The sequence below is a fragment of the Opisthorchis viverrini genome (assembly GCF_000715545.1).
Source record: "Opisthorchis viverrini unplaced genomic scaffold opera_v5_266, whole genome shotgun sequence".
Taxonomy (NCBI): Eukaryota; Metazoa; Platyhelminthes; class Trematoda; order Opisthorchiida; family Opisthorchiidae; genus Opisthorchis; species Opisthorchis viverrini.
The window spans coordinates 316,289-326,384 of NW_008751919.1; the positions used below are offsets into that span (position 1 = coordinate 316,289).

The 10,096-nt window shown below is 42.4% G+C and overlaps 1 protein-coding gene across 1 annotated transcript in view; it reads right to left on the bottom strand.

Annotated features, from left to right (window-relative positions):
- T265_09208 (hypothetical protein) overlaps positions 1-10,096 on the bottom strand; it is a gene marked incomplete at both ends in the record, with an annotated part of 125,305 nt that overhangs the window by 113,837 nt on the left and 1,372 nt on the right. The window lies entirely within an intron of this gene.

Below are 10,096 nucleotides of genomic sequence, written 5' to 3' on the forward strand. Positions count from 1 at the left end.
AGTTTTCAGCAACCTTGTGAGTAGTTTCCTTTATGAAATTATACTGCGATATCTCGAATATCGTGCCAACTGAAACATGAGGCTACCTGTGTGCAGCACATGCAGTTGAAAAACATCATAAACGAGAGACGCGGTTGAGTCTCTCGTGAAAATCAAATTGATTTGCAAATGAGTTTAATTTCTCGAAAAATGCTTTTTACTTGAACTGGTACCCAGGTGCTTCCCGAACGGATATGAATAGGCTTCAAACCTGGTCTCTAAATAATGCAATAAATGGAGGTGAGGTATTTATTGGCTCGATGTTTCAACCGTTTGTTAGTCTCTACTGTGTGTGACGTCACTTTATTCAAAACGATACTAATTTATTCGTAGAGTATTACCATAGAAAAGCCAAACCGGTTGATTCATGCGACGGATTCCTTGTGGCAACTGACTGAAAAGTATTTTTCCGTGCTAAATCAACAAGCGGCTGTAAAATGAACCATGTGTGACGTTAGCTTCTAGGACAGTGGTTCGGATTTCGACTGAAAGATAATGCGTTCGCACTGTTGACGGATTGGCACCCTTAAGTAACGGTGGGTGTTGAAAGTGAATAGCTGTAGATTTAAAGCAAGAACAGTCCGGGTGTCGAGAATGAGTTCGAACAATGAACCGCCCAGGCAATTACTTCGCTCGTCAACCGCTTAAATACCTCCACATCGTTGAACGGTAAACAGCCGACGGTAAACAAAAGTGATGTTATCGTGGAGGAAACTACTCACACGGTTGCTGAAAACTCTTCGACAGTCCACGACCTGTTTCGCCCTTCTTGGGGGCTCATTAGTTGGGCGCAGTGCCCGACTTTCCGTGAACCCAACTTGAACTGTTTTCGAGAATTACACTGATTTGCAAATCAATTTGGTTCTCACGAGAGACTCAAGTGAATTTCTCGTTTATGATATTCCACAACTGAATGTGCTGCACACAGGCCGCCTCATGTTTCAGTTGGCACGATATTCGAGATATCTCAGTATAATTTCATAAAGGAAACTACTCACAAGTTTGACAGCCCACGACCGTTTCCACCTTCTTGGGGACAAATCCGGAATCTACATCTCGGCAGTTTACTCTTGTGCTCTTTATCTCACTTGTGGTTATTTTTTTAAAGACATGGCACGTTTTGCGAATGGCTATGGAGGGCACCAACGCCTGTATTTGGCACCATATGCAAGTTATACCACAACGTGTCTGTCAGCAAGAATTACTCTGCAACGTGTCATTGAACCTGAAGCAATTACTGACATTTTTAGTATGTGCTCGTTGCATCACCCGAGTTTAAAAGTACGCATTTTCGATAATTGTTGAGGCTATTTATGTCCTTCCCATCATTTACCTTTTGTTCAACGCAACCCCATGATTTTGACGAGGTCACTGGAATTGGGAACCACGCATTGGTCAGATCCACTTAAGTAATCGGAGAATATCCAAGCCTTTAAGGACCGATTACTATCGTTTTGAAGTCGCTGAAATCTGAGCGCATAATTTGAGGATGATACATAGCCATGGTAGGTGAAAAAACGACACCATGAACAGCAAACAACGACTCTTCCTATCTTGTTCTTGCTATTTCTATTGGGGTTCAGTACAGTAAAATAACCATCGACTCCACATCAGTAAAGAGCACACTCTGTGGGTGAAACCATGTTGTCAGCTTATCACGAAATCTCTGGTTTTACCAGAATCGAAGTTTGATAGATATCCTTTGAATATGTCCGCAGTAATTCGCGCTAAACTGTTTGTCATGTACCCACTTTGGTACCCGAGATTTTAGTCAACAAAAGAGAGTTTGACGAATTAGTATTGCGAACAAAGAGTGACTTGCCCTGGGCTGCGATAAACCACTATGAGTCCTCGTTTTGGTCAGAAGCGGTCTGGAAAAACGGGTACGTGATATGGCTTCATTCCTATCACTAGGCCAACTAGTGATGCTTTCAAGCTGATGGATTGAAATCAAATTTCCTCGGTGTTGGAGAAGCGATCTAATACATATTTTATCGTGTGGATGCAACATGACTGGGTCAGTCAGCTACTCTACTTGTGCGCGTCTTGGTTCGAATTTACTACCGAAACATCACTGTCTGTTTTGCTCGGCCGAGAACCGCATTCCCGTGAGTTTTTTTTGCATAAAAACGAATAGTTTATCCATGCTACGAAGGATCGGAAAACCCAATGTACTGTGATGTGTTTCCACCATTGTAAACACTGAGTACAACCGGGTCACCGAAGATTTAGTATGAGATTTTTATGTTCATCGACAAGCAGTTATTGCTGACCCATCTCCTGTCGCATTATCTGGTTGCAACAGGCACGTGCCGACACCGGGCAGTTGTCTGATACCGTTCAACGCTCTGTACACAGGGAATGATACTGTGAAATTTTTAGTGAATTCCACTTAAACGCTCGCTTCAATACGCCAAAGTTTCTTCAGAAATGCACTGAAGCTGTTGGGGCTTAGGTTCGCTCAACCACAACCCAGATCAGTTGTCATTCCCTTCGTGGTGTTTCATTTTCTACCACGCATTCAGTCACTCCTGGCAATTCGGGATTGAGGACTCAACTGTCAGATCAACCAGTAGTCGCCCGATAAAAACAGTTTGAATAGATAAAGATGGCTCAATTCTCACGATCACTCGAGGCAATTTGCTGGTACAAGTAGCGGACAAAGCGCGTCATTTGAATCACTCGGACCCAGCATTCCTTGGATCTCCTGGCCTCAGAACCAGCATCCATTCATCATCGGTGATTGTGTGTGTAACAAAAAGCAAGATGTTTAAACGTTTCGCACTGACATATGTGTTTACTCGTCCCGAAAAACACGGCAGAGGCTAACATCGAGTATCACGATAATCTATGATCTAGGTAGACAGTGTAGAAGTTGTAACGTGACAATCAAGAGACCGAAAAATCTCTATAGGACGTTTCTTTCTAAACGAACTTGCTGTTTTTGCCAAGACTGGAGTTGCAGTAGATGTTTTCAACGCCAAATCATAATCTCTAATACAGCTGGTGCTGAAATAAACCGTGGAATGGTTCCACGTCACTGATTGGATCATTCCGTGTTGTTGCAAACGAAGAGGAGAAGATTATCACTGCCCACTTTGGGTAGGCCATCAGAGTAGTGCTCAATGAGTTAACTGGAAGCGAGGTCTTACAATAGTTGGGAAGACTGCACGATGCCCGAGGGAAAGCAGTCGAAGTAGGGCAAATTGTGTCACTTCACTAGGAAAAGGAAGGCGGTGGGCCGAAACGACATCCTCTTATTGAAGACCGAAATACCGGAAGCGACACTTTCTGTTTTTCTGAGCCGCGTTTTTTTACACCAAAACCTAGACGTTTTGCTTGGACATGTCGAAGAGGAGTCGCGAATCCGCAGTTGTACATTTTAACGTTCAGGCTAATAACTTTCACCGAAATATGGAGATTGGAGATCAAAGTAAGGACCGCAGCGTAGTTGCTAAGTCGTTGGGTTAGGACTATGGAAGTATGCGCTCCAGCTGTCTTGGTGTGTTAAAAATTGCACGCTGGTCATCAGATCACGGGAAGCCAAAAGCTTGCTCGAACCTCTATAAACTTTAAGTTGTACGTGACGGTTTCATCAAAGGCCCGTTGCTATGTCGTATGTGGTGCACATACACGAAAGTCTACCGTTCGATCCAGTCAATCGTTTCGCTCATTGTGCCACCTGGTTTCACTTTTTATACTGTGAGAGATAGAAAAACGAATTCAGTGGAAAGTAAAATGTAGTTTCCTCGACCTGTCGAGTACACACTTCCCAATCCAGTAACAACTTAACTTGACAAAGTGGGTACAGAAACTCATTAGCTGGACTCATTTTGTATCCTCAGTAATCTAGCTGAATCTTGCATGATTGTTCAACAAAAACCTGCTCATTGTCTTGATATCTTCACCTTGGCATTTGTAAAAAACAGATGTTTCGTACGCCTGCGATGGTCTCTGCCAGAACGACAATTGTCTGAGCTCTAGCACTCTGGCAGTATCTCAGGCCTGGCGAAAGCAAGAAGGCCTTCACTGTGGAGTCATTTATTAGAAAATGCTAGCTGAACAGTTAGACTATTGGACAGGGGAGCAAAACTCATATACATCTTGTTTACCAAACTGAAGATCTATCTTCTACTTGAACGCGTCGTCCCGAACTTTTCTGGGTATTCATTGACTGTTACTCCATTGCAAGCAAATGCTACAGACCGACCCCACAAATTCCGTAATAGATGTTACTTTTCAAGAGACGCAGCAAAGCGGATTACGAGAAAACATACTACTCGTATGCCCCTCATCAGTAGTATCCACGTTACACTGGCACGTCCTTCGGCAGGTGGGCAGCGAAACGGTGTTACAGCTAAACAACGATGGCCTGGTCTACACTTCCAGCGTTTGGCTGTTAACTGGTAGGTCTAACTGTCTTCCAACTGGAGATTTTTAGAGAAAAAACGGCCTTTGGCTCTAGTTTGGAGATGTCCAGATCTCATTCAAATCATGCGGAGTAATTTCACGAAGTTGGATATTAGCCAATATGAGGAACATGTATGAAATTTTAGCGTAAATTTCCGCCATTCATACCCTGAATCGTCGCCATAAAATTCTTGTTCCACACAAGGTGACTAGTTTAATTTTTATTGATACCTATGCCAAAATACTGTGCATATTCATTAAGGAGTATCACGTGCTTTAAGCCAATCAATAATTAGCGCAGCCCAACTGTATCAATAAAGGTCATACTACCTCTGTTTTATTACTAGCCAAACATCAATTTACTAGCTCAGGAAGTGTAGGAACCACGGTAAAGTGATGACGGATTGTCCCAGGGCGTCCTGCGTACTGAATCATTCCACGGCGGTGGAAGTTTTTCTTCGAGGTTGAACTTGCGTTCGATTTTTTTTAAACTAAACTGCATACCTTTGATGGGCAGATGTTTGCAGGCTGTCATCTGACGTAATTTCACTTTTCAGAGAATGAAACAGATAATGGCTTTTGAGAACTAATATGTCTTCATATCCTTGGGTCTTTGGTGACGTGTTATACCTAAATGCACTTACAAGCGGCTGTTTGTGCAGATATGCAATGCTGGTCTATTTTGAGGGCGATAAGCTACTCACATCCAATCTGCTGTTTTGGCGTGACAACCGTCACGAGCCAAAACTGGAAGCTTCTGTTGATTTTCACCTGTCTTGAAAGATTACACTTTGTGCCTCACTAAGTGAACAAAGCCCGAGTAAGGCCATAGACAAATCCGTCAACCAGATATGGTTTCCATGTGTTAAATCTCTGAGTTTGTCTTCAAGGGGTTGACATGTTAGAATAAAGGTTCATACTTCAAAGCATAGCATTGTAGAGACGCCTGCTGTTATTTGCCTTCGATGAATCGTTTGATATCTGCTGAGGGGTTTGCGGGAAATATATTGTTAAAACTCACATTCCTCTCGTTTGGAAAGTCTTCCCCCCGGCACAAGTAGTCTGGTTAGTTCATACCAAAGGGAGAAACACCGAACTGAAGTTTCGCTCTTATTAGATCTCATTAGCAGTGCATATTCAGTGGCCGTGCCGGGGTTTGAACTCCGACCGCCTAACATTCGAGGCAAGCGTATCACCACCAGCGCACGTTGGACGCATCTGAATTTTCACATGTGAAGGGGTGAATGTGTTCACGCTTGAGAGATTTTCACTTTGAGTGGTGATGCAGAGTTTTCCGAAAATATGCCACGACGGTGAGTAGGATTGTCACGCAATTCATCTCTTAGCTCTTGGAAAGGACAACCTGGCACTGGTCAGGATGGCTGCGTGGATATGTTTGCAGAGCCCATGTCTAGCGTTGCATATTTTAGCCAGAAGAGGGTCTTCATTCCAGGTACCGTCCTTCGTCATATTTCTTAGGAGTAAAACCTTGCTGTTCACGAATAGTGCACTAGTCGCCGACAACCACTTTTTTTAGTAGCTTTTCAGGGGTTCTTTTCCGGGTTTGGTCACATATGCTGGAGAAAACATCAACTCTGAGTACCCCGAAAGTGGGAACAACTCTTTGGCAAAAATACTCCATTGTTTTTTTACTCCTCGTGTTACATGGATCATAACTGTTGAATTTTTTTAAAATTCAGCGGGTCTGCTGAAATGTTCACCCTTTAATCTGCGCAAAATTTCGTCAACATATTCCTTAGTGACCTACTTATTTGACGTTTCGAAACCAACAGCTGACGTCTGCTGGTGTTCTGCCTGATAAGTTACAGACAAAATTTGCTAGCCCTTTTGTACCGACATCCATTTACATCTAAACAGCTGGATCAAACATGTACAAAATTTTACACTAACTGTGCGACGTATGGCTAATGAGTAGCCTTCATTCACAATCGGGAAGCTCAGGTTAGACATTCAGACGTTGTGCCGTGTCCAGTCTAAAGTCTCCTTAAACTGCTTTATCAAGTGTTACTTCTGACCGAATGGTGGGCGTCGCAAATGCAACGTAGGCTGGTTTATACCTCACCGCACGCTATCATCAAACTAGGCCCGGTGGTACACAAAAAGTTTATTACTACCCAACTGTCTTGTTATGAAAAAGGGGATTCACACGAAATCTACTTAGTTAGTTCAATGTAGGCGGCCACTTTCGTAAACCTAGCATATTCGTGATCATTCTTAAATGCACGTCCATGCGCTACAGGTGTCGTCCTCAGGCAGATTCATTCAATCCTACACTTTTATATACTATTAAGATGGGTTTTTCATGAGATATATGTGTTAGAAATTTCGGTGCCAGTCCTCAACAAATTCCAAACGCTTAAGAAGTATGCGCAACTTTCTCAACATAATGATGGCTTGCTCCTGGAAGAATGAAGGCAGGAGATGTCAGCTACATCTTACGGGTTAATTACTCGAATACTGTTAGTCGCGGACCGCATCTCGGTACCTTATGTAAATGGATGCTTAGCGAAATTCTCAATTCACCCGTGCCTAGCGCATCACAACTCAAATTTTGGAGTCAGACAACCAGATCTACTTTAGATTCACCTCAGAAGGTTGGGGCCGATAGAATATTCTCCTGATATATAAACACTGAGCGGGCGTTCAACCTCAAAATTGTATGCTGCTGGGCACTTGCTGATGGCTAGCTGATTGACCAACTTATTAAATGAACCGGGTAAAATTCATCTAGCTGAGTCAGTTTAGTTATATTTGATTGGTTTGTGTGCTGGCGTGTGTTTGATGACAGGATGGCATTCTGGATGCACTTCTGATGTTCTCGACCACATTCTGCACAGCATTCACCTGATGAAGTAATGCACAGTGGAACTCACTTAAGTGGCACATACATGTGTAGCAGTGTACACTGATGAAACATATGTGTGGTGTCTGATCAGGCATCTGATGGCAGTTTGGTACGAAAATGATAGGACCGCTTCGTATTGTTCGTTCATTACAATTTAATGTTCGAAATAAAATCCAGAAAAATTTAAGAGGATGCCTGAGGAATCACACATACTCGGTGGATGTGTCAATGCTTATTTCTGATTGGCCAGTAGAAAAATTCTTACGCAAGGACGCCCTTCCCATCACCGTCAGCAGCGACGAATAAGAAGAACAAACAAACTTGTCACTATTAGGTGCGTGTGAACCGTCTGATATAGATTCCTATGTTTCATGGAAGATATATCGTCATATTCAAAAGGCTGTTTCATACCGACAGCTCCCTGAAATTTACTGAAGGCAGAATCACCCATAGGTGACGCAAAATTAGTAATGTCTTCTTTTCAGCGTGAACAATTTTACAACTAAATGTATACACTACTCATAAGGTTGCTGAATATCTGTCGGCAGTCCACGACCGATTCCGCCCTTTTTGGGGCTCATCGGGTGGGCGCAATTCCCGGGTTTCTGTCAAAATTATGTTTTATTTGAAACCAAATTGCACGAAATTAGCGAATATACACTCATTTGCAAACTAATTTGGCTTTTCAACAGACTCACCTGGAGCCCGTCTGAATCTCTCGTTTGTGATGTTTTCAGGCAAATTAGTTTGCAAATGAGGGTATATTCGCTAAACTTATGCACCTGATTTGCTCACAAGGTGCCAATCTTGATTGACGGGCATATTGACCTCGATATATAACTGACCATTTTTTCCCTATGTAGACCTGATTACCTCATTTAAGGTGGCTTTTCAAATACGTTTAATGTAGCCGGAATGCATTCTAAAAACTATCTGAAACTGTGTATTGTGACAGTGGAAGGTTAACTGAAAGTTTGCTTCTCTCCAGAACAAATGATTTCCACAAAACCGACAAGCAGAATGATCACAATGCCACATTTTTGTGGAGATGGCGTCAGTTCCTGGTGTACCAAAAGTAGACGTGTACCTGGATTATTTATCCATTAATTTGTGAAAGCAGTTTTCAGGGCGACATCCACCTGATAGATGGGGGTTATGAATATCTTTGAAGCCTCCAGTTATACTACTCATATGTTTAAATGCGCTTTTCTGGATACGGCAATAACTGCATGCATCCTATATATGGTTTTAAATACCCTCTAAGAAGCAGAACTGGTGACGTTACGAGACCGTTTGGTAGGCTACATTTCTAGTTTCTCAAATTCTCTAATTCTCTAATTTTCAAAATTCTAGCCGCAGTCGCTCAAATAGATTCGTACTTTAGGTTTTGATGACATTCTTTCAAAGGGACTTATACAAAACTTAAAAGCTGATGCACAAAACTGCCCTTCACTTGAAACCATCACAACTCACGTTTCAGGACATTGATCCGAGCCGAGTTGCAGGTGGACATTTGTTTATTGTCATACTCGTACGAAACGCGGCAAACATACATTCCTGATTCTTGTACTTGAATTTTTCCCATCCCAACCACGTTTCAGGACATTGATCCGAGTTGCAGAGCTGGTGGACATTTGTTTATTGTCATACTCGTACGAAACGCGGCAAACAAACATTCCTGATTCTTGTACTTGAATTTTTCCCAACTCCAGTTTCCACTGAGTTCCCACCAGTGTGCCATTGGGATTACGCCATTCGTAACGCAGCGGACCGGTGCCATTTTGTAGACCATTCGTTGAGACGTTACACAGGATTCGAACCAAGAAACCCTCCTCCACATCTCGAGTAACAATAGAATCCGCTGAAATTCAAAACAAGCAATGAAATGGCAAGATTATGAGTGAATCGCTTAAGTAAAAGAGCAAGACAAAATCTATATGCGTCCTTGAAGGACGGGCGTCGCTGCTCCTATAGAGAGTCGATACCGGCGCTTATTTTATTGCCAGCTCCCTCTGAAGATAGATCACTCGAGGACGATAACAAGTGCTAGTTTCTTCATTGCTCTCACTTCAGCGGGCACACTGATGATGTTTCCGAATCTGAACACTGAGTGCTGCTCAATAAAAGTCGTTACAATGAATGATCCTTTGAACCAAGCAATTCCTTATCAAACTGGAAAACATTTGTTTGTTAAAAGCTATTAGATCTGTAAACAGTAAGTTGCGCGGTTGGGTAATAACTTAAATCTCATCAGAAATGAGAAAGATTAGAATATAAAATCTAGAGAACTAAGTCGGGAACTAAGTAGGAAACCAAGGTCATAGTGCATTAAGGGCACATCGGCCACTATTAATTTCTCCAATTCCCTACTTTCAGTATGAAAATTGCTATGCTTGAAAAATGTTTCTTCTCAAACGGGACCTCTTCCAGGTGAAGTCGCTCAATGCCAATCTATCCTTAAGTGCAAGTTAATCATGATGAGGATCGGTTGCTCGTGACAGAAAATTAGTGTTCAACCGACTATCAAGAGACCATCAGTTCGTAATCCCAACTACAGTTTCATGGAATGTGCGCTGTTGATGGATCCCAGTAAGCACTAGACAGCCATACACTGATTCTCAGCTTTTCAGTATAGAATGGCTTTACTTATGGAACGACATGTGAACTGAATGCTACCAAATTTCCTCACGCTACGATCAAACATTGGTTGTCAAATACATTTGGTGGGCGTTTCCATGCAGAGAGCAGCACTGATAAAGCTGACAAATGAATTCCAAATGT